Genomic DNA, 26379 nt, shown 5'->3' with positions numbered 1-26379 from the left:
GCCATTTCTCATTTTTTACCTGCCAATTTTAGACATATTCCCAGAGTTAAATTAATTTTTCCAGAAAGAAGAATTTCATTAAACTATGTCAAATGACATAAAGTATAGTAAAAAGAAAGTTTGCATAACTGAAGAAAAAAAAAAAGATGACAGCCCCTTATTTTCCAGCAGAGCTGTGGTGACACCGACAGCTCTGAGAGCTGTGGAGAATAGCTTGTTTTGTGGGCACTGGGAAAAGGAAAAAGTCCTGGAAATACACTATTGTTAGGCACAGATGATATGCCAAGGAACTTCTAGCTTCTCTTAAACTTTGCAGACAAGGATTTTGTTGCCCAGTTTCAACAGGATTCAATCCATCAACAAGTGTGTACGAAGTGTATGCCTCCATTCAGCATTATTCTTTATGGAAGTTAAGAAAAGAAGGAAATCTTTCCATTCTAGAGTTAGGATGCTTCTGGGAGGAACTGGAACTTGAACATTAGAAGAGACCTACATCAAAATGGGCTTAACTTTTCTCCAGGAGTCATTTTTTGGTCTGGATGTCTGTGCACAAAAAGATCCCATTTATTTTCTGCATGTTGGTTAAATGGTTACAATTAGCTCTTTAATGTTAGTACCTCAAGAAGCAAAGGCCAGTGGTGTACCTAAGGCCAAAGTTAGATATTATCTTTAAAGAAGGTTGCTGGTATTGCTGTCAGTATTACCAATATTTAATCAAAGTTCCTAGAGGATTAGATATATATTAGGTCCTTTGTGAGAAACATAAAGATTAGAAAAGACTGCACTTCTGTCCTTGATAAAATTGTGATCCAGTAGTCCTTGACCATGGAGGTAGAATTACAGGATTGAAACAGATCAGAAACATAAACATGTACCTAATTACAACTTTCTCTTCTCCTACCTCTCCTCCTCCTCCTCTTCCTTCCCCAGTGCAAACATCCATCACAATAGCACAGCAGCTACTTTTCCAAGCGAGAAAATAAACCTATCAAGGCATAGCATTACTGTAAAAGCCAGTGGCAGAACCCAGTGCGTTAGTGAAACAGCATCCCAGTTTTTCTGAAACTGTTTTTCTTTTGTTCTTTGTTAAGAACCTTACAGTGTATCTTCCTGTGTATGTGTGCAAAGACCACAGGCTTAGGAGTTATATGTAAAACATCTTCTCTTACTAAATAAAAGCACAGACACAATGAATCTAAAACATAAATGTTCAGAGAATATTTGTTTTCTGACAAGTGAAAGTGAAGTACATTGCATCTCTTATTTGAACATTAGAAGATCTGACATCTATATAAAACCTATCCTTAAGCAAGAGCATGTGGCAGGGAGTGCTGTACATGATCCTGTGTGCACATCTGGGAAAGTGAGGCATGGACAGCAGCCAAGGGCCGTGCGTAAAATGATCTGACAAGTACAGACCCTGGAGCATGCTGCTCTACTAATAAAAAGATTTGAGAAAGAAAATGCATCAGAACTGCTAAACTAACGGCTTTAAATCCAGCCAGGACAGCAGTTCTCTTTCAGCTTCAGCCAAGGGGCTGGTGGATACCAGGAGACTAGGCTTTCAGCTTCACTGCAGTAGAGTGGAGAAAAATAAAAGACACTGTGTTTCAGTTCCAAGAAGGTTGTCAATGAACAAATCTATCATTCTAGAAACCAACTTGATTAGCAGGTCTTTCCTTATTGTTTCATGCTCATTAAAAAACATAAAGTTAAATTTTTGGTGATTAATGGTTGTACATGTAGTGAATTTTGCTAGAAAACTATGTTGTTAAACTTTATGGTGATAACTCTTACTCTTTAAAATTGTTAATGTGGTACTATTTTAACAAATGTAACAGTGTGATAAGTAAAATCCCTCTTTATGTATATAGAATCCCATTTGTCAGCAGTTACTAATTTAGAGAAAGTGAATAGACCTCCCTTTTAGATCTGTTTAGTATTTAGTATATTTTAACAAATGATACTTTAGTTGTAATACTTGTTGTAATCATTTTCAAAAACTACTTACAATAATGATATTTTCAGGGCCGGGCGCAGTGGCTTACTCCTGTAATCCCAACACTTTGGGAGGCCGAGGCGGGTGGATCACAAGGTCAGGAGATGAAGACCATCCTGGCTAACACGGTGAAACCCCGTCTCTACTAAAAATACAAAAAATTAGCCAGGCTTGGTGGCGGGCACCTGTAGTCCCAGCTACTCGGGAGGCTGAGGCAGGAGAATGGCGTGAACCCAGGAGGCAGAGCTTGCAGTGAGCCGAGATCGCGCCACTGCACTCTAGCCTGGGCGACAGAGCGAGACTCTGTCTCAAAAAAAAAAGAAAAAGATATTTTCAAGTTTAAACTACATAAAATAAATTTCTGAATATATTTACATGCTAGCATTATTTGCAAAAATGAAATAAAAATATAATCACACATATTCCAGATATAGGCTACTACTAAGTTGGATTGATTCCAGTGCTGGGATGTGCGAACAGGCATTGTTAATTACTAGGGTCACAAAAAAGTATTATGTTTTGTTATAGTAACAATGATAAAAAATGACCCAAGATTAATAATATTTACTATTTACTGTGTTGTTTAGTGTAGATGTCTAAGCACTGTATTAGGTAGTTATGTTGTCTCATTTAGTCTTTACAGCTGCCCCTGTGCGATAGATTTTTCATCCATTTTTCAGATATGTTACCTGACTCTCAGAGGTTAAATAATTGGCTGGAATTTTTATAGTTAATAAGTGGTGGAAGCTGGAATCCTACACAAAGGCTATGTTCTTACTAGTCTTAATTTAAATCGAATAAAACCTTTTTTCAGTAGAATATAGATCCCTAATTATTATAATGCATGCAATCACTAATGTGTCCTTTACTAAATGTAAATTTTGTGTATGGATTGGTGCATATGTTAGCCCTTAGAATGATGGCTAAAAGCTAACCAACCACAAAAATTCAGATAGTGTGTTGTGGCTATTACTAAAAGTCACCTCAGTAGGGGAAAAGATAAAGCTATAGAAAATTGCTACTGACTGGAGTCAAACTACACTAGTTGCTTACAATTGATTGTGTGTTGTTCAACCACAAAGATAAATTAGAACATGGAATACTGCAATAGAAAAGTGGTTTAGATGTCACAGAGACCGTATGACTATTTTTATCTCTCAGCTGTATAAACCATAGCTTACAGTGGCTGAAATGACATTGAACTGTTTTTCTCTTTGATGATTTACAGGCTGTATAGTGCATTTGTAAGAGCAGATGTCACATTTTATGTATTTGAAGGTGTCAACTCTGCTGACTTATGTCTGAAGATTCTGTTCTTGAATCAATAGAATGTAGTGATTTCCATTTCTTAAAAGTGATTTCCCCAACATCATAAAAAACACATAGTGAATATTGGTCATTATAATGCTGCAGTTAAACTCTTACTTTTTGGTCTTGTATTTTACATACATCATACTGTTGATCATTATTTTGTGAAATCTGACTTGAACAAATAGGGAAGCTTCTAGCGAGCTGACCATGTTTGTGCTTAAACAAATTAAAAAATGTTTGCATTTCATCCCAGACATAGCTGTCCAAAGTCTAAGATGGATTGAGCAAAGGAAAATACATCAAGGTTTTCATAATAAAAAATGATTCCCAGAAAGTCCACATATACTTTATTCATCCCATATTTCAAATTGATTTTCATTTTACCATTTAGGGTGCAGTTACTGGTAGTCCCATCTTTTAAAAAGTCAAATTTGCATTTAAATAGAAACTGTTTCAATCATTTAACATCCGAAAATCCGAACATTTTATTCATTCCTTTTCCCCCCATCTTTCACTGTTGAAAAAAAGTCTTGTGTTGTACTTTTCCAAAATCCTCGTGAATCCTGAACTTCCGTAAAAACTGTAGCGCCCTCTTCCTTATGTCACTCATTAAAATCCCATTGCTAATAGATCTCTGGGAATAGGCCAGGATCAGGTGAGAATGGAGGATGCAGTGTGTAATAAACTGTAACAGCTGACAAGTCATAGTAACACAATATTTTCTTGAATCGGACCTGAAAAAAAAACATTTCAATGAATATAACTCATAATAAGTAACTAAATAGAAAAAAGGCATTGAAAATAATACCGCGCAAGTTGTTCTGCTTAAAAAATATTGAAATACTTTTTATTACCCAGTAACTAACAGTATAACAAGTTTCATGAAAAAGGGTCAATGTGTAAAAATATTTTGAAGTTTGGTCTGACTTTTTTCTATTTAAAATGAATCAAAGCTTTTTACTTTTAGAAGAAGATGAAACCAAAGGTCAGTTTTATCAAAATGAAATTGGTTCAGAGGCCTCAAGTTAAAAATATAAAAACATATTGAAACACAGGTTTCAATATAACACAGGCTTCAATGTAAAGAAATGGAATTCCCTTCACCAGCATTTATAAGCATCTATATACCCCTTGTGTTTCACCTGAGGCACCATTTCCAACAATTTAAGAACATCAAGAAATGGCTCTAGTTGACTTGAACTGTAGTGCATTCATTCTGTAACTAAACTGCTTTAACGTTAAAGACTAATTTGTTCCCTATCAGAAATATTATTTCATGATATTTGTCTTATTGACCATTTATGCCTTTTACTTATAAAATAAAAGAAAAATCATTATAACTATTTTTTACCTAGTGACATATACATGCTAAATGGTTAGAAGGTCTTTTACAATGTTGTTCATTTTATATGCCTGATTTTGTTTGTTTTTTTGTTGTTGTTTGTTTTCTTGTTGTTGTTGTTGTTTTTTGAGATGGAGTCTTGCTGTGTTGCCCAGGCTGGAGTGCAGTGGCGCGATCTCGGCTCACTGCAAGCTCCGCCTCCCGGGTTCACGCCATTCTCCTGCCTCAGCTTCCAGAGTAGCTGGGACTACAGGTGCCTGCCACCACGCTCCGCTAATTTTTTGTATTTTTAGTAGAGACGGGGTTTCACTGTGTTAGCCAGGATGGTCTCCATCTCCTGACCTCGTGATCCGCCCTCCTCGGCCTCCCAAAGTGCTGGGATTACAGGCGTGAGCCACTGTGCCCGGCCCTATGTCTGCATTTTTTTTTTTAAAGAAAAGTATTTCCTGCCAGCCGTGGTGGCTCACACCTGTAATCCCAGCACTTTGGGAGGCCGAGGTGGGCAGATCACCCTAGGTCAGGAGTTTAAAACCAGCCTTACCAACATGGTGAAACCCTGTCTCTACTAAAACTACAAAATTAGCCAGCATGGTGGCAGGCGCCTGTAATCCCAGCTACTGGGGAGGCTGACAGCAGGAGAATTACTTGAATTTGGGAGGCGGAGGTTGCAGTGAGTCGACATTGTGCCGTTGCACCCCAGCCTGGGCAACAAGAGTGAAACTCCGTCTCAAAAAAAAAAAGTACTTCTGTATTTTAAATTGTGCCATTGTCTCCTTGACAATAGAGAGATACTTTTACTGATAAAGGGAAAGATGTCACAGCCCAGTTATTTATAAGACATTTCTCCTATGACTATTTTATTACTTATTTTTTCTGGTCTCTTTTGATTTGTTTTTTTCTTTGTTTTGCAACTTACAGTGCAACTATCATTTTGTCATCTGATTGACCTTATAGTTATTTCTTACTTCTTGAATATGATAAAAGTTTCAACAAGAGCAGACCAAAGTTACCCAAAATAATAGTATTTTTAAAATCTTTTTGCATTTTGTTCCACGAATGCATCTTTAACTCTAGAGGTCCTTATCTTCTTTATCTTCAAGCTCAGGATGGTTTTTGAAACTCACAGTTGCAACTTGTGAGCATCCCTGTGTGCTTACATAACTGAGTAAGACACAAAATACCATGTACTCAATTATCCTCAGTCTTCTCAGTTCACATCCCCTCAAAACTGATGACTGATTGCTGTGAGTTGCTAGAATCACTTTTCCCATCATGAGATATTTGCCTGTTTCTGAGTGAATTTTTTAGGGTGTGAGTGGGAGGTATGTGTTAGGCAGAAGTAAGGGAGATTGAACCACAAATACTTAACGCCATGTAAGTCAGCAAAATTATTGGGAGAAAATTAGAAGAGGACAGATGAGAATTGTGAGGTGGCTATTGTCACCTCTTTGATTTATCAGCATCATAATCTATATCTGAAAAATCATAACCTTGATTATCCATCTAAACCCAGCTAACCTGAGAAAAGTTCTTCCTGCCACATTGGCAGTGAGTAAATGGAGACAAAGAGTAATCTTAGTTCTTGTAGGTATTTAGCAGACTTACTTCTGCTTGAGAGACTATTATAGAGATTTCTACTGTGCAAAGACTACTATAATTACCAATTGTTCTAAGCTTGCTATCATAATTCTTTTATGAGTCCATATTATTTCTAGTTGGAGACACTAGATAGAATAGTGGGAAGATAGTAAATCAGAGATACAATTGAGATAAGAAAGCACCTTTAAATTTCATAACTGAATTGCCTGGCTTAAATTTAATTCTTGAACTGTTTATTTATTTTCTTTAATGTCCTGGATTTTTATTATGAGAGTCATGATATGTGACAGAAGATTCATTTGCAGTGGGTTTGATCTCTTTAATGTGTATGCGTGTATATTTTTGATCACTGATATAGTATTGCTGCACAAATAGCAAACATTACAGAAGTTTTCAATTCTCAATTTTTCTTTACGGCTATACTAAAAGATTCATGGCAGCACTGACCTGGAGCAAGTTACCTACTGAGTAACAATAATACTAAATGATTTGAGTCAAGTTAATTATACATACTGGTAGTGAAATTAAAAGATTTTCAAGCCAAACTGAGCCTGAATAAACAAGACAATTGTACATTCAGTTGATTTCAAAGATGAGTATAATGAAAATTTGGGGGTCAATTATAAATCTGTCGGCTAGGACAATAACTAATTGCATTTTTCTATAGCATCCAGCTCATTTTTTTCCCAATGAACTTTAAATAATATTCATCTAGCCTCTAGCACCTCTTTTATATATACTGGGTATTCCCATAGTGTCTTCACTATAATTATTATTTTTAGAGTGTATAACCATAGCCACAATTTTCCTTTCTTATCACTTTCTCTTCAATATCACTTCTCCCTTGCTGCCAATCAATTTGATTAAGCTTTATTTTATAACCCCCTCAGCTATTATCTGTAAGAATTGAATATACACATCTATTCTTTTTATTTCCTCCAAAGGATTTCCTCCTCTTTTACCCTGTACATAGTAGATTTCTTTAGATCAAATTCTACCCCTAAAAAGACATGATGTATTTTAAAAGGGTACCTGATTATATTTTTTAAAATAATGCATATTACTACTAGCATTTTGACTAAATATCCAGTGTCCTAATTTATCTTGGTCCTCCCGTCTTGATTTCTGTGCTTGCAGAATTCCAGTGAAAAATAATTTTATATTATTTAAAGTTTTAGATCTGAATTTAAAAACCAAAACCAGCCCGTCTTGTGTCTACTATGTAAATTCCTATGTGGATCATACAAAATACCTTAGCTATCTCTTCTTCCACTCATGATGTGATAGAAACTCATTCAAGTTAATAAACCTAATTTTCTCTAGAAATTCCCCAGAGTCTCATTGTGAATCTGACTTGATAGCTCCCCATACCTCTTCCTAAAAAATAGAGATCGCTGTGCCACTCCGTCCAAAGCACGCTTTGCCTCCAATGGTTTGCTCTGCCTGTCTTTGTCACACATAGAGTTCTGCTATAGCAACTCATGAAAGGATCTGTCTTCTGTACCAGCATCCTACCTCAAAGTGATCAAACCTCTATGCATTTAATTCATATTTCATATTTCATATCAAAATATGCCCTCAGTAGTCACTGACCCCAGCAGTTCCACACCTCCCACCTCGTTTCGGGGCCTACAGTATTTCTACAATAGTCTTGACAACCCTTTCAACCCTTGTATTTAGTTTTCAGAAACTTTGTTGACTTCTTAGTTTCTTTTTTTTTTTCTCCTTTGACTTACTATACCATGCAGGGATTTAACCTCCTTTTTCAGGTCATAGTGCTTTAATTTATTGTTTTTTTTTTTCCTGAAATTATTTACTGAAATTCTAAAGATCACAGATTTCAGCTTTCATTTGTTTTTGTATTTCTTTCATCAGGTTCCTTTTTAATGAACTGGCCATTTGTATTGTCTTTAAGTCAATTATTTCTCAGTCACATCTATAATCTCAAAAGCACAAATATTTTGTTTCTTCCTTTGCACTAGTCTGGCTACTAAGGAGAAGTGCGAAAAACTATAACCAAAAAACAATTTGCATTTAGTTTCTTTCCAGTTATAGGGACTTTCAGTTACTTTTGGAAACTCTTTTCACTAAAACAAATGTTTTAATTTTAAAGTAAACATTTTGGTTATAAACATGATGCCAAAGAAAGCATTTGGTAGTTCTAGGAAGTAACAGATTGAACTGAATTAATAAAATGAATTAGTAACTGGTGATTTTGGAGTGTGTTCTCTTGGAAAAATTCAGAGAGTTTAGGAAACTCAATGTTTTGCACTCATACCTATCCTATTGTTTGAGATTAAGTTCAGCCTTTGGACTTTCATACTCAAAATAGGAAGACTATCTGAATCAATTATTCAGTTAGCAGAATCTTTGTTGGCAGTTAATATTTATCTTTTGTTTCTAATTGTTTGTGGACCAGATATACCTTCTAGGCTGCTCCTGATTAAGAAAACATTTTCCAAATCTTACCATACATATATAAATTTATTATATATATAAAATATATTATTATATAAATTTATTACATAAATTTATTACATAAAAATTTATATTTTATATATATATATATATATATATATATATATATATATATATATACTTTTGAGATGGAGTCTGGCTCTATCACCTAGGCTGGAGTGCAGTGGCATGATCTTGGCTCACTGCAACCTCTGCCTCCTGGTTTCAAGCGATTTTCCTGTCTCAGCCTCCAGAGTAGCTAGTATCACAGGTGCATGCCACCGCACCTGGCTAATTTTCATATTTTTAGTAGAGGTGGGGTTTCACCATGTTGGCCAGGCTGGTCTCAAACTCCTGAGCTCAAGTGATCCACCCACCTCAGACTCCCAAAGTGCTGGGATTACAGGCGTGAGCCACCACACCCGGCTACCATATTTTTTTTAAAATTAAGGCTAATCTTCTTTCTCATATTAAATATGCATATACTCACCACTGATTATCTGACATTAACATGAGAAAAATATTACATCTGATATGCAAGTCTGAGCATTTATGTAATTATTAATGGGTTAAAAAAGCAGTTTCCAGGCCGAGGCGGGCGGACCACGAGGTCAGGAGATCGAGACTATCCTGGCTAACATGGTGAAAACCCGTCTCTACTAAAAATACAAAAAATTAGCCAGGCATGGTGGCGGGCACCTATAGTCCCAGCTACTCGGGAGGCTGAGGCAGGAGACTGGCGTGAACCCAGGAGGCGGAGCTTGCAGTGAGCCAAGATCGCGCCACTGCACTCCAGCCTGGGCGACAGAGGGAGACTCCGTCTCAAACAAAACAAAACAAAACAAAAACAAAAAGCTGTTTCCAAATGTATAATCCTACTATAAATAATATATAAATTTAAATGTATTCTTTATGGAGGGGCAAAAGTAAGTTATTAAGAGAATATTGGTTTCATTATCCATTGGCTGTGACTCTGAACCTTTATTTAAGATATGCTCCATGCCCAGCAAGATTTTGTCAAATAGTGATCTGCAAACGCAATACATGAATGGGACAAAGGAATAACTTAGTGACACTGACCATCCAGGCGCACTTGGCAGGCTGATGAATATAGTTGTTCCACTTGCACAGGGTGGGAATCTATGACTCTGAAGCCTTGAGGCCTAGGAAAAGGTTTCAGAAGCCAAAGACTCATCAAAGTCATAGGGCCACAGAACCAAAATGTGCAGTTCCTAGACGCAAGTGCACGTAAATAGTTTCAAAGTTTGTTCAACTGAACTACTGGCCTAAGTCTTCATCCACTGGTCTCCAGTCTTACTTTCCTCTTGCTTATATCTGCTAAATTGCTCACGTCTTCATGATAACTTTCACAGTAAGCCCCCACCTGTTCTAGTTGTCATCAAATCTATTTGTGAATACTCACCTTTCCTCATAGACTGCTACAGCTTTCTGATGTCTACCTGAGAGTATTTGGAGGAAAAGGCAGTGTCTCCCTTAGGTGTGTTTTGTGTTGGAGATAGCCTTACCTTGGTATTTTTTGTAAGATCTCTTTCAGAGTGTGCTATCAGAGAGGTTAGTGAGTCTGGTTCTGGTTACTAGTTTGAACATGTGAGTGTCATATAGTGGTGCATTTCTAAAACTACTTAGGTAGGAAATCAACCACAACAGCTATGCGAGTCTGAAACAAACCTCTAGAGGAAGGTCTCCAATAGAGGAGGCTGAAATGGGGACTGTCTTGGCAATCATTGCATAACTGGCTACACCCCTAGCTAATTCCAGAAAACCCAGTGACATCATCGATGGAAACTCAAGGATCATGGTCTTTTCAAAGGAAACTGGTGTGACTATTGCATTGTTGCTGTTTTAATTACATGAAGAATAGTTTTCTAATGGTCATAAATGTGGCTAGAAATTGCCTATAAAAAGTATTTGTCTATAAATATTTTTCATAGCATATTTTTCTCTAAGTAGGGCTCACTGATATAATTTAGTACAGAAAGGACCAAAACTGTCAAAACAACATAAAGGTACAGGAAAAGGTATTGCCTCATTAAGGGACACAAAGAAAAAGATAAAGTTATAGGAAAGGGGCATTGGCCTCATTTATTTTTTCACTCATTATTAAATTACTTGGTTACTTATTTGCTTGCCTCATTAGAACCAGCCTTTTTCCAGAAAGGACTTAAAAGAAAGGCAATTGATTGTAATCTAATCTGTGTGCAGGATTGGAACCTTGATGATTCTGAGATAGGGGTTTGATGCTTCTCTGAAATGAGACTTTAGGAAGAGAAGACCCTTAAAATTGGACTTAGAAATTGTATCTGGACCCAGCCATGTCTGCCCTAGTCACTTCATGATCTCAGTCTCTGCTTTGCTTCCTAGTGTGGGGAAAACATTGTGACGTCTTCCTTGTGGAGACTAATTAAACAATACATGTATAGAAAGTTTGAACTCTGAAATATGTTTCATACATGCAAAGCATTTTCAGGGAAGAGTGTGTTTCTTCACATTCTCCAGGACTAAAAGGAGAGTGGAAATATGCTTGTCAGAAAGAGTAAAACTGCTATAAAAATTACAATGTTCAAACTGGACGAAGAATAGATTTCCATATTTATTGAGTAAGGGGACAGCAGGCCTGGAAACGGAGGGAATACCAACTAGATGAAATGTGGCATCTGGGACAAGTAAATTAAAATGATTCCCAGCCCCAGGAAAAACCCACTAAAAACAACTGCTTTTTACTCTATCTCATTACTGAGTGAGTCACCTCAGTTTTGAAATGGCACAAAGTAATCGAAATGATATTTTACCTGTTGGTAAGGATTCATTCAAGCAAGTACATCAGTCACTGAGGTACAAAATGCTAAAGTATATTTTTCATGATGGAAAAGATGACCAGCATATGAAGGGATGGATCTGATTTCTCTCCCCCAATTCATATTTTTATAACACAAAATAAACACATTTATTTTTCCATTTTGGAGGTAATCACTTTTGTGTGTATTTCTCACTTTATTGTTCAAATCATGCTTTTTCAGTTGTCTGTGTTATCCAGAGGGGTAGAGAGATCTTGATAAACAGTGCCTGTGTGCTCCATGCATTAGCTCAATTTGATATAAATAATAAGTAACATTCATGGTGACATGAAAATGAAATAAGATGATTGTCGTTTTGCAATCTCTGTTTTGCTTTTTAGGGCATTGTAGTTCATTGAGTGTTTGCAGTTTGCTCTCTTAAGAATAAAATCAAAAGAAATTTGGGATTCCTAAGCAGAAATTCAGAAAACGGTTTTTTCTTTGGGAAACTGGAATAGAAGTTTCATCTTTGGGAAGTAAAGGAGCTACTTGTTGGTATTTAGCTTATGAAATACAAAACAAAAAAACCAAATCACATTAGGGGCTAAATTGGGATTTGTAATAAATGCTATACTCCGAGACCTTTATCTCCATTATAGCAATTATTCCTCAAGTGAGATTTAAATAAAGTTAGTGGCAGAAGATATTGGTGGTGGTGATATTGGTGATGAAAAGTAAAAATTTTAAATAAGCTTTGCTTATTACATATACAGAAATAAGGACATGTTCATTGACACTGATGAGCTCATAGTCTAATAGGGCAGACTGCTGCGTGAATACTTTATTGACACTTAGTGTGATATACACAATGTTGTAAGATGGATGATACATGGAAGGAAGGCATCACGATATGGAAGAGGATAGACCATGAGAAGGAAGTTGACTGAAGTGAACAGAAAGCTAATAGGGTGCCGTCAGCATTTCGAGTCTTCAGAGCAGTAGGCCGCATCCCACCCTGTCAGGTTAGCTGTTCCGACATGACCTTGAATGTGTTGGGTTGCCTGTGTGGGAATGGGAGTCAGGTGAAGTGGGGAGATGGGCCAACAGCTTTCTTTGAAACAACCAAGTTTCAGGCCATCTCTGAAAGAGTAGGAAAATATTTTAGACGTGCTGTTTGATTTAATATATATTTAAAATTTTATGGCATTACTTTATATGTATCCTGTTATCTTTATAACACAATTCTATCATAGAACTTCTGCCATTGGGTATCATTAGGAAATTACCAGTCATGCAGGACAGAAATTTAGCATTCTGGACAGTAGAACTTTCTACCTCATGGACTTGGAGTTTCCGACAGGTCTAAAGAGATTTAGTCCTTTCTTTAAAAAAAAAAAATACACATACATGCGCGCGCACACACACACACACACACACACACACACACTTGGCATTTTGAAAGCTATAAACTAAATAGGGATATATGACCTTACTGATTTTTTTTCCTTAATGGAAATACGTGTGTGTTCTAGTCATTCTCATTATGCAAGTTTGAATGGATTCATCTATATTTTCCTCTTCACAACACTCAGTGATCATTTCTCTGAGTCCGTCTCCTCTCTGGCATTGCTACACCACTCCATGCAGACTTTTCTAGACTAAAGTCAATACATTACTGACAAACAATCATTTCATATGAGTCTTCACGGAACGACTGGCAAAGAAAGAAGGCTATTTCCAGTTGTCCACTCTTGCACTTTCTGGCTGTTTTAGACCTGGCTCAGGTCTCTAGAAACTCTTGATGAATACTGGCAAGAATATGTCGTGGATCTAGGTGAAAATAGACTGCGTTCTATTTTTGGAAATTTTTCCCACAGGTAGACCAATTCACAACGTCTTTATGCTGCCATGGCAACTGGCCACCCAGCCATTCAGGGAATGCTTTTCTCTGTATTCTGAACAAGGTATGGCAAGATGCCTTTTCCCCTTAGGTCATCATGGAAGATGATGGAATTGCCAGAACCTCTACAGTAAACTGAGAATGCAATCCATATAAAAGGATAAAACTAGTGACTCAAGAGTAAAGGTCTGTCATCTTAATTTTAAAGGAATAGTCAGGTTTTCCCTCCCTCCCTGCCCTTGATCTCATTCAGAGACTGGAAAGTTGAAAGGCATGGTAGAAGTGAAATGTTATTTCATCCTAGAGCTCCATCAGGTCTTACCTCTGGGTGTTATTACTGTTTTCATTTTCTCTTAGAAGAAAACTCTGATTTCAACTTGTCTTAAATGTGTTCATTATTTTTCCATAGAAATCTCTGCAGTTCCTGTACCATGTAGATGAGAAAGACTTTTCCCAGTCTGGCGCAATGATTCCTATACTAGGCTTTGGAACAGCCTGTGCTTACTTGGCAGGTTCATCCTTCTGCCATTCCTGGTGAAACTTTATAGCATCAACTTTATTAATATCCATCAATGTCAGTGAGCCTCTTGAAAAGGGTCCAGCCATAAATATCCCTTGGCCATACACCCCCATCTTTCCAAATAAAATCTAACCTTAAATCTAATCTTAATTAAAACAGTATATTTGCTATGAAAGTGTAGCTTGAAGACAATGACTCTAGACCTCTCTTATGTAGAGATTCTGGAGTCCTCATTGCTAGGAAACCCTTCACTGTTCTGTCCATCCCCAGAACAGGACGGTTACTCTTCCCAGTTCAGGTTCCAATCTGTCAGCTTAGTTCCTGTTCTCTGTCTTGGTGGCAAGCCAATTCTCAGGCCACCGATAGAAAGAGATGTTGGGCCTTCCCTGAGCCCAGTGACTGAGCCATTACTGGACACGGGTCCCATGTTCTCTCTCTCCCTCTGTTCTCTGACTTTTTTCTTTACTTGGGTATACAGGGAGAGCTCATCCTAACCTCCAGTGCTGGGATTTCACAAAATGAAAATACCTTAAATATGCAACAGTGTTGGCAAATGAACAGCAACAGAGAAAAATCATTTCTTCCCCTTTTTTATCTCCATCTTCAAACTTGAATTTGTAAGTAAAGAAGAGAATTGATGTGAAAAATGTTTAAGTGACAAGAGTTCTGTACAGTTGGCTTCAAAAAAAGTTAGGCAATGCTTAATTCTAAAAATGCAATTTTTCCTTAGCAGAAAGATTTTGTAACTTACATAAGCATGATTGATTAAGATATGGTGTATTTTTTTCATGAGAGGAGACTACTGCTGTTCTCTATAGAAGGCTAATTAGTGCCAAAGATTTTTAACGTAAATTCAGAAGTTGACAGAGTATAGCTGACCATGAATCCATACAGAAGAAAGAAGGAGTTGGGCTTCCCAAAGCAAAAAATAATGTTGGGCACCTAAAATGTGCATGTGGTTTTAAAAGAAAAGTTCATTTGGAAATATCTGGATAGGAGGAAGCAGACATCCTGTGCCTATATAAGGAAAAAAAATAAATCTGTACATTATTATTTCCATTTTTGAAATCATTGATGTATTTCTACGTGCAGCAAGCATTTGTGTGCCTTGACTGACCAAGACATAAGTGGGGAAGATCACGTGGCTGCCTGGTGCCTGTCAGTTAACCACTAAGCAGCTCGCCCATTAGAATTCTTGTAGACTTAGACCTCTGTGTTTTAAGTTCTTTCTCAGTTGCAGCCTCTGCTTATTCCCCTTCGTCTTGCTTTCATTTCATTTCAGAAAACAACTATTTTTACATAAACTACAAAGTCACAGCCAGCAGCATGTGCAGCAGAGACAGATAGCCTGAGGTTGCCCAGGGACTTTTCATTTTATCTTTGCGCAGACCTAGCACTGCCTGCCAGGTAAAACTAGTGTAACGAGGGCTCCGGCGTCTCCACCACCCGTCAGCCCTGCCGAGGCCAAGATGAGCACGCTGATAACGCGGGCTGCCTGACAGCCAGGGGAGATTCTGTAAATCATGCTGCTCCCATTGATTACAGTCGGGAAGAGCATTAACCCTCCTTCACCCCAAGATACGCTGTCTCCACAAGTGTTTGTAACATCAACATGTTACGGGAGCTTTTGGAAGATGAATTCATTGCTAGAGAGAAGACCCCTTCGCAAAATAAAGAAATGCCAACAAGCCTGAGTATTGTCTAGCACATTTCTTTGAAACCATTTTTAAAGTCACAAGTTTCATTTTTGTTTCATATTACCAGGGGCAGAGAGCTGCTTTGAAATCCATTGATTTCAGTCTGAGTGGTGTTGAACATTTTTAAAAAGGCTATTGGAGAAGATACACTTTTTAAAGGAGAAGATAGGCTTTTTAACTAGCTTTTATGGTCCAGAAAAAGTTCTGAGGACCGAAGCGATCCGGCCGATTGTTCTAGGTAACAGTTTCCTCCTGGAACTTACTATAGTTTCCCTTTAATTAATCTGCTGTACATTTTGGGTCTGTTTAGGCACTGTTGAGTTTTCTTAGGTAGTACTGTCACTTTGGAAAATCAGACTTCTAGTGCTCGAGGGAGAAAGTGAGTCACTCTTTCTAGCTTGAAAACCAATCCTTAATTTTCTTCTTAATCCTGTCCTAAACGAGCAGATCCCTTCAGCTTCACTAAATAGGATAATTTGAATTGCACAGTTAGGAGCTATTTTTATCGTCACCACAATGTGTGTTTGTCAGCACATTTTTCTGGTTGTTTACCCACCATGGGGTGTTGGGACCATGGGGTAGTGGTGACAATGTCGACTCTGGGACCTTCTGCCTGAGTTTGAGCCTAGCTGTACACTTCCTTTCTGCCTCAATTTTCTTCATCTGTAAAATATCATATTATTCTTATGAGGCTTACGAGGATTAATTAACATAGGCAAAGCACTTAGAAGAGTGCTCAATTTTGTAAGTGCTCAATACACGTTAGATTTAAAACAAAATGAAACCTCTGGACAAAGGAACTGTTTTTGAGGAGCTAAAGGTGATAAAATACAGCATTTGCTCTGAAGGAAATGGACAAGGGACACATTTAGCCTAACTGTGGCCCACATTGTGGGAGCAGAAGATGGAAGGATGCCCTCAGCACCTAGGTAGGTGAGTGCCTGCCCCAATTCTGTTGTTACAGGCTGACCTGCTGACCAGCACAGAGATTCCTGACAATGGGTAGCACATGCATGCAAACCTGCAGACCTCTGGGATGCTTGCTGCGGACTCCCTCATCCCAACCCTCTCCCCTTCTCTCCTGTTCCACATTAATTCTGCACTGTAGAATTTTGGTGTTGATGGTGGTTACCAATAGCAACGTCAGTATCCTTCAAGTATGATATGTAGAGGAAACCTTGTTGGGAAAAGAGAGGAGTGCTTTCTCTCCTCTGTTTAAGTTTCTTTTGGTTGCAAGCAACAGAAACCAACTCTGGCTAGCTCTAGCCAAAAATAATAATAAAAAATAAATAAATAAATAAATAAATATAAATAAATAACAGAAACAAAAAAAGAAGCTTTACTAGAAGGATATTAGAGTATTTCATGCTATCCAGGGATTGAAAAACCAAGTCTCAGCAGGACAATTGAACCTTGAGGCCACCATATCATGGTTAAAAGCATGGATTCTAGAGTCAAATCCCATCTGAATTTCTATCCCAGCTCCTTACCTTGCTATCTGTGTGATCACAGGCCAATTCTTTACCTGCTCTGTGCCTCAGTTTTGCCATCTGAAGAATGGTGATTGATAATACCCACCTTATTGTGTGGTTATGTGAATTAAAAGAGGTAGTATTTGAAAGAGCTTGGGACAGTGGGATATAGTAAATATTGCATGAAGCCTGGTTAAATTAGAAGTGTGGGCAATCTTGCACCCTCCCAGAGGAGCACAGCCATTGCTGGGATACAGCTCTGAGGACTTTGTGTCTCTGGAGTGATTCCGATTGACCCAACCTGTGTCTGACCTCAATTATGGATCAAGATGATGTTGGTTGTCATGAGGTGTGAATAGGGCTTCTTTGGGCCAGTCTGCCAACTGGAGCCAGGTGACAGGAGATAGTGTCCTGAGCGAAGGCTTTGGGTTTGAGCCTCTCAGTCATACTGGGCTGTCACTCTTTTTAGTTCAAAAGGAAGAGTGGTCATAGAACATTTCATTTGAAAATAGCTTATATTAATAACTAACACATTGTCAAATACAGCTAATTGGAGGACACTTAATTTTTTCTGCAGAAATACCAAGTCTCTTAAAACTCTAATATTTGAAGGGCTTAATGAGATGCAAGTGAAATAGCATATGGTCCTTTGCTAACAGTAAAGGAAAAACAATTACTCAAGCAGACATGTAGCTCTTAGTTAATGGGAACAAAGCAAGGCAAAAATGTGTAAAGCTGTTAAAAAATACACCAAATACTGGGCACATCACCGGACAGAGGAATGCACCCTTCTCTCATGGATACTCTGCATCTCAACATCCGGTTGATCTCCTGGAAGATACAGGCTTATGGTGAAAAGGACACTTTATAACACCATGCACTAAACATAGCTAAAAGAGTTTATGTTTTCTAAAGTTTTTTTTTGTTTGAGATGGAGTCTCGCTCTGTCACCCAGGCTGGAGTGCAGTGGCGTGATCTCGGCTCCCTGCAACCTCCACCTCATAGGTTCAAGCGATTCTCCTGCCTCAGCCTCCCAAGTAGCTGGGATTACAGGTGCATGCCACCACACCCGGCTGATTTTTGTGTTTGTAGTAGAAGACAGAGTTTTGCCATGTTCGCCAGGCTGGTTTCGAACTCCTGACCTCAGGTGATCCACCTGCCTCGGCCCCCCACAGTGCTGGGATTACAGGCATGAGCCACCGCACCCAGCCTAAAGTTTTGTAATAGTGAGATAATCTCTGCCAGGTTCTTGGAGGAGAAAAATTTTATTATTTCATTAATACTTGTCAAAAATCTAGTGAGCAAGCAAGGGAATAAATGACTTCCTTGTTGTCTTGGGAGTTTTGCCCTCTGCCTCTTTCTCCAAGTCTCACAGTTGCAGAAGAGGACCAACTACCTGACCATTGGTTTGGCTCTAGGCATGTACACCATAAGTCAAATAAGTCTGGGAAATACTGCATGAAATAACACACCTCACTTCAACTCAGATTTCCTGTGCACATTGGCATATTGGAGGTTGAGAAGTCCTGTAGTAAGCTTTATTATTATTACATTATTATTTCCAGTTATTTTCTCAGACTTTCCAAAGCTTGTTGGCCTATTGAGCCCATTTTATCAGAATAACTCTTAATATCCAAAACCCTTATTTTTGTGAGTCATAGTTTGAGAATTGCCCATCTTGATTAACAAATGTGACTTGTTAATAACACTTTTTAATCTGTCCTAGTTTCATCATGACTTAGCTCAGGGGTTGGCATCATTTTCCTGTAAAGGACCGACTAGTAAATGCTTTTGGTTTTGCAGGCCAGATAGTTGATGTGGCAAATATTCAACTCCGCCATTGTATCAGGGAACAGCTATAGACATACAGAAATGAAAGAACATGGCTGTTTTGCCCCAAAACTATGTTTATAAAAGCAGACAGCAGACCAGATTTGGCCTGTGACCATTAGTTTATGGACCCTAACTTAGATGAATAGACCCATTAATAAAACCTATTTTTATCTGCCGAAATCTGTGCTTTTTTGGCAGCCTTGTTCATTCTTTTGAGTTTTTAAGAGTTGTGTCCTTTCAGTCTTTGCAATGGTGAAATTGTGACCTTAGTTCATCATTTACAGTTACAGGTGACTGTTCATCCAATGTTTACTTTATAGATAGTATTTTTTCATCTGAAATTTGCATTTACCTGCTGTTATTAATCAAACTGCAAAATGGTAATGGACTCACTTAGACCCTGGGAGTCAGAAGACCTGGATTGGATTCCTGTATTACTTTCAACTAGTTATGTCATTTAGGCCAGTTTCTTTTCTCAGGGCCTTAATTTCCATATCTTTCAAAGGAAATGCTTCAGAAGAAGTCCCCACCAACCCTTGGGAGTGGGGAACCACCCAGAGTGTGCATGAGATGAGAGGTGAATCTGCCAACCTCACTTCCAGTGCCTCTGTGAGCCTGGTGCAGGACTGACCAGGATCCTGCTGGTTAAAGAAACTTACTAAGTATCCCACAGTTAGGTGCTAAACACCAGGCACTACTTCATCTGGCCCCAGCCTGGAGGCCTTAGCTGTCAAGGATAATTCTGACTTTTCATGTCGTTGACCTTAAAACTGATTGAGAACTGAGTTCCAGTGGTCTACTCCTCCCCAGATTTTCAAAGACTCTTCCGGCTCCAATCAGAATTAGTACTTCCATTTATTTTATATTCTACTTTTTCACTCTTCCTCGGTTTATAATGTACCTTCAAAGTTGGTACTTGTGCCATCTCTATTACAAACGAAGGGCTAACTTAATGAATGCAAATTCTACTCCATGTCTTGACCAAAACCAAAAAAAAAGATGCAGAAAAGGTTTATTTCCTAGCACGCCATTTCTCTGAGGGAGTGGCATCTGTTGTCCCTGCATTTGGCCACCTGCATTTGCTTCCTTTCTCCTCACAGTGCTGGGGGGAAGGCCAGTGTGTGACAATTGGCATTCTGTTACTCCATGTCCCTGAAAGGCAAGTGCCTCCTTGGTTTGGTCTTCAAATGCATCTGGAACACTAAGGGAAAATCATGTCATTATGCAAATTTAGGGATTTTCTAGGGTCAAATAACTACCCCCAATTTCTGCCTTAGGCACTAACTGGAGAGTCTCATTGCTAAAGAAAACGAATCTCTTCTGGACTGCAGCCTGTCCACAACTTCTCCAAACGTGTGCAAATATACCGATGCTAAGCTCTAGGCCTCTTAAAGAAGGTAATGAAATTCAGACTAGGCGTTTCTAATTTAGGCTTTACTCTCCTTTCCATGTTAACACCTAGGCCTCATCTCCACAGCAGGATGAGACAGGACAGAAGCCCAAAGGCTGCAGGAAGCTTGCTTCTCTCTTTTTTTTAATTCAGCCCTTTTTCTGTCTTAATGTGTCTTTTGTCTCTGTACTCAAGTCAGCCAGTGAGTGTATCATTTATCGGCTAATAAGTTGTCTGACAAGATAGCCACTTTGTACCTAATTGTTCGGTTTATTTATGTATTATTGATGAGCCCAGACTTGAACTCTGATTCCCTTGGAGGCTGCTTGATAAATCTCTTGGCTAATCCTAAAACACTGAATTACCTGCTGGAGCACAATACCTGACATTGCTTTTACTTTGTATTCCTAAAAGGCCCTGGATATACATTTCAATGTCTGGGTTTAACAGTAAGAAATAAAATAGGATACATAATTCAAATTGCTCTTTGAGCTTAAATTAAAAAAGATATAAAACACATCCCTCCAATCACTTCCTGACTCTGGAGGTTTATTCGATCCACGTTGCTTAGAGTTACTTTGAACTGCATGAACTCAGTACCAGGCTGTAATCTTACTTGCTTTTCCGTGGCTTCAGTTTCAACCAATGGAATTGCATACCATTGCAAACTGAGTTTGCGGACTGGGAGTCTGTATTCTATTTCTAAATCCTGTAGTAGTTTTCAGTAGCTACCATGAGACACCAGCACTCAGCTCTAAGTACCCTGAAGGTTTTCCTCATCTTTTGCAATGCCTCCTGTGATTAGTGGAACCATGAGTACTTCCCTAAGTGCCCTCTCTGTCCTGTCTGTTTCTCCATCAGTAAATTTAAGTGACGACCTTAAGTACTATGTTTTAAAAGAGTAGTGAGGATTTTTAAATGAGTTTATGAAAGTGCACTCAGACTAGAACATGCCATTTAGTATTGTAAGGATTAATATTTGAACAATAATCAGAGCACATAAATTATAGATCAACACTGATAATTTTTTGCTCATTATGAGATTTATTACTATTGATGGACCCTTATAAGGCCTTTGGTGCTGTTGCAAGTTGAAGAAATGGAGGTTTTAAAAATGGGAGGTTTCTTGCAAATTTCCAATTTGTCCATACCTGGAAAAGCCCAAAGTGTAGGGAATCATTTCATAAGACATTAGGACACCATTAACCAATTCATGGAAATACAAGAAGAAAGAGATTTGTGTTCAGCTGATCATTTACTACTGAAGCAGATATTTGTCAGAAAATGTATACCAGTCCTGCCTTTATTTAACATTTTGATATTTTGTTAAATTTTTAAATTTTAAAAACTGTGGCAAAATACACATAACATAAAATTTACCATCCTAACCACTTTAAGTGTGCAATTCAGTGTATTACATATATTCACACTGTTGTGTAACCAATCTCCAGTACATGTTTCATCTTGCAAAACTGAAAGTCAAACAATGACTCCCCATTCCCTTTTCTCCCTCCTAGCCCCTGACAACTGCCATTCTACTTTCTGTCTGTATAAATATTGATTACTCTAGGTGCCTCATGCAAGTGGAATCATACAGTATTTGTCTTTTATTTTTTATTTTCTGTATCTGGCTTATTTCACTTATCATAGTGTTCTCAAGGTTCATCCAAGTTGTAGCATGTGTTAGAATTTCCTTTTGAAGACTGAATAATATTCCCTTGTGTATATATGCTACCTTTTGTTTATCCTCTCATCAGTTGTTGGATATTTGAGTTGCTTCCACCTTTTGGCTGTTGTGAATAATGCCACTATGGACATGAGTATGATATATATATGTATATTATATAGATAGAAGATATAGATATATATCTATATAGACTATGGACATGAGTATAATATATATGTATATTATATAGATAGTTATAACATATATAGATAGAAGATATATATCTATATAATATATAGATGTCCATAGTCAAATATGGACCATAGTTATGTCCATAGTCTGTATAGACTCAGTTTTCAATTCTCTTGATTATATACCCAGAGGTTAAATTACTAGGTCATATGGTAATTCTGTTTAATTTTTTGAGAAACTGCCATCGTGTTTTCTACAGCCAGTTGCACCATCTTACATGCCCACCAATAATGCACAGGGTTCCAATTTCTCCACATCCTTATTTTCTGGGATTTTTTTAGTCAATTTTTTTTTTTTTTTTTTTTTTTTTTTTTTTTTTTTTTTTTGAGACTGAGTCTTGCTCTGTCGCCCAGGCTGGAGTGCAGTGGCGCGGTCTTGGCTCCCTGCAAGCTCCGCCTCCCGGGTTCACGCCATTCTCCGGCCTCAGCCTCCCAAGTAGCTGGGACTACAGGCACCCGCCACCACACCCAGCTAATTTTTTTTGTATTTTTAGTAGAGACGGGGTTTCACTGTGGTGTCGATCTCCTGACCTTGTGATCTGCCCGCCTCGGCCTCCCAAAGTGCTGGGATTACAGGCGTGAGCCACCGCGCCTGTCCTTTTCAGTCAATTTTTATGATAGCCATCCTAAGAGGTGTGAAGGGGTATCTCCTTGTGGTTATGATTTCTATTTCCCTAACAATTAGTGGTGTTGAACATCTTTTCATGTGCTATTGGCCATTTACACATCTTCTTTGGAGATGCATCTGTCCAAGGTCTTTACCCATTTTCTAATCAGGTTGTTTGTTTTTGTTGTTGATTTGTTGGCTTTCTTTATATATCCTGAATATTAACCCTTTATCAGATATATATGATTTACAAATATTTTCTCCTATTCTGTGGGTTGCCCTTTCATTCTGTTGTGTCCTTTAATGCATATAAAGTTTTAATTTCGATTTAGCCCCATTTATCTATTTTCTCTTTTGTTCCCTGTGTTCTTGGAGTCACACCAGAGAAATCATTGCCAAATCCAATATCGTAAAGCTTTTATCCATCAGATGGGTTTTTGACATTCGTTTAAAAAATATGGTACTAAAATATCATTTATCTTGACTAGTCAGTCCTTTACCTTAAGTTTTCCTCCTCAGGCAAATATGCCTCACCCTAGTACAGGCTCTGGATTTCAGGGACACATATGGAATAAACCAAGTCATTCATTTGCAGTGAAGGGAGCTTTTCAACCTACAGGCCAAATTGCTTCCATGTGTACATTGCAAACCCAAGTGGGAAATTTCTGAAATATATTCACTGCATCTGATCTTGATGTACTACAGTGTTGGGCTTATCCAACACTTTTTACAGATGAACCTCTACAGGGCAAAAGGGAGGTGATTATTTCATCAGAGAATACACTCAAAAACATACACTGGAGCGAGAATAAAGGGGCACTGAGAAAAATGTCACCAAAATTGATTTGACATTCTAAGGTGGATGGCTTAATTATTTTTATTCATTTGATGTTTATTTGTATGGAGTTCTACAGATTTTCAGCAATTGGTTTTAACAACCATCGCAGATGTGTATAAGTTTGGCAATATCATGATCTCACTTTTACATATGAAGAACTTAAAGGTCAGAAAACTTGTCTCTTTATTCAGATTTCTGTAGCATTTAAGAGGTAGAACATGGATTTGAGCCTAGAAGCTTTAACTCGATGCCAGGGGTTCTTTAAGTGTGGTTGCTGGACCAGCAGCATCAACATCACCTGAGACATGCAAATTCTCAGGCCCCTTTGCTGACCTACTGACTCAAACACATGGGGACAGTCCAGTAGTCTGTGTATTAACAAGCCTCCTAGGAGATTGCTGCATGTCATGTGTGGAAACCACCATTCTACACAATGATGTGTGTATAGGCACTGAACTAGACTCAAGTCCACAGTGTCTGCTGTCAGTGAGTTCATAAGCTAGTAGCTAAAGTACATACATGTGCACATATTTCAGGCAGACAGTGAAACTGATGTAGGAGTAATACTAATGGAGAATTTTCTGATTCAAAGGAGGGATAAATACCACTCTGGTTTGAGAATCAGGAAAGGCTGCAGAAGAAGGATGGTTAAAATTTGGATATTTGGAGATAAAGTATGACATCACCAGCCAGAGGGACCATATGAATAAATGCAGAGAGGAGGGAATGGTGATGTCACAGGGCATGCAGAGCACATTGGTTTGGCTTCACTGAGCAGACAGCAGATGTCAAAAAGCTTTGGATATCAGAATAAGAAGGATCCATTTTGTTCAATTGTCAATGAGAAGCCAGGGCATATTTTTGAGGAGGGGAGAGCTATGATCAAGGCTATAACTTAAGGACATTATTCTCAGAATTATATTGAATGGATTGCATTGAGAGGAAGCAGGGGATAGAAGAGATCAGTTAAATGATAATGGCAACAATCTGGACAAAAGGTGAGAAGACCATAGATTGGGATTGAACTGGTGGGAGCGGGTGTTTGAGATCTGTAATGTGCAGGACTTGGGATGCAAAGAATAGAGAAGGATTCATAAGATACTTAAATTAGAAGCTTCAGTGACTAAGGAGTGTGAGTCATGCCATCAGTAAAGATAGAGGACCAGTTTTAGAGGGAAGAAGAGTTGAGCCTTGAACACAATCAACTTGAGATTCTGATAGGCGTCTTTGATGAAGATGTCCAGCAGGGCATAAGAATGAAAAGATGGAGATAGGCAGAATAATCCTTCCTGAAAAGATATTTGAGATCTTCTCTGTAGAAGGGCGCTCATTCCCAAGAAGAGGGTGTGTACGCCATTCCTCTGGGGAGCACTCAGGAGTAAGGAAAGGGGTATGGGGGCATAGAAGAGCCTGTCTTGAAGACTAGGATGAAATAAAAGGCCGAGAGATCCAAGTGGGAAGGGCTGGCTGTCAGTTCTGAATGAGGGAAAGAGAATGAGTATAAGGAGAGGAGAAGCCAGCACACAACTTCAAGAGATCAAGGGGCAAGTGAGTGGTTAGAAGTGCGTGCAGAGGCATACCAAGTTACTTTGAGAAGTTCTGTGGTAATGGAAAGGAGAGAGAGAAATTAGTAACTTCAGTGGGTGGTTGAGTACAGAGAAGAGTTATTGGTTGATTGTTTGGGTTTCATTTTGTTTTGTTTTGTTTGTAAGGATAAAGGAGAATTTGAGCCTTTTTGTAGGCTTAAGGGGGTGATGAAAGATGAGAAATGACAGATGGGGCAAGTTACCAGGAGGGATACAGTTGAGAGTCCAAGGGAAGGATTATTCTTAAGAATGGAGAAAAATCTATCTCTGAAGCCAAAAAGAAAGAAGGAAGAAAGAGTTCAGTTTCCAACAAAAATTTGGAGATGAAGAGGAGGAGAATTGAGGGAGTTTGTTCGGGTGGACTTCTCTGTGCAGTAAGAGAAAAGGTGATCACTAGAGAAGGTGGTAAGGGATTGAGTATTAGAAGATCAGAAAAAAATGTTTGGAAGAGGTGAGGTGGAAAATGTGATGGAAACTCAACGGAAAAGATGAGCAGTAAAACTAGGGCCTAGATAAGACAGAAAACATTATTGTATAGTGGAATTAATCAGATAAATTTCATGATTATTTCTGGCAATATTATGTGATTTTGAAGCAGGGACTAAAGAAAGTGAGAGACTGGGACTTCCCCAGGCCAGGCGAAGGGTAAGGCAGATGGAGGGAAATGAAAAAAAAGAAAACCATCAAAGATGTCAAAATAAAGAGGCTTGTAGAAAAAGCTTGCTTGAAGTGATGAATTCTGAAATCTAGTCTACATCTTCTTGGAGACAGTGGAACGACGACTAGAGAGAGGTAGAGGGATTAAAGGTAATTGGGAAGGAAGATGGAAGACTCAAGAGAATTAAAGAATGGAAGTTGTGGGAGGGTAGGAAGTTCTAATCAGAGCCAGAAATTTTGCAATTTGACATCCACAGAGTTCAGTTCTATGTGGTAACTAGTTCACATTACTACCAGTGCCTACAGGAAGTCGAAATGCAGTCATTATTTAAAACTGAAGCAACAACAAGAAAGTGAAGCTAATTTGGAAAAGATCTGCAAGAGAAATATAAACATCAGGAAAGGCAATAAACAGAGAGAATAAAGTTGGAGGTGACCTAGAAAATAAGAGATGACAAC

The 26379-nt window shown here is 38.3% G+C and overlaps 1 protein-coding gene and 1 long non-coding RNA gene across 3 annotated transcripts in view; both read left to right on the top strand.

Moving 5' to 3' along the window:
• TOX (thymocyte selection associated high mobility group box) overlaps window positions 1-26379 on the top strand; it is a 305743-nt gene that overhangs the window by 111405 nt on the left and 167959 nt on the right. The window lies entirely within an intron of this gene.
• Window positions 14192-15617, top strand: LOC107976318 (uncharacterized). Its single transcript, XR_001720192.3, has 2 exons — window positions 14192-14540; window positions 15206-15617. It is a non-coding gene; the product is annotated as an uncharacterized LOC107976318 (long non-coding RNA).

Source organism: Pan troglodytes, chromosome 7 (genome assembly GCF_028858775.2).
Source record: "Pan troglodytes isolate AG18354 chromosome 7, NHGRI_mPanTro3-v2.0_pri, whole genome shotgun sequence".
NCBI lineage: Eukaryota > Metazoa > Chordata > Mammalia > Primates > Hominidae > Pan > Pan troglodytes.
The sequence above is the reverse complement of the archived record's forward strand: the minus strand, read 5'-3'. Positions and strand labels throughout refer to the sequence as shown.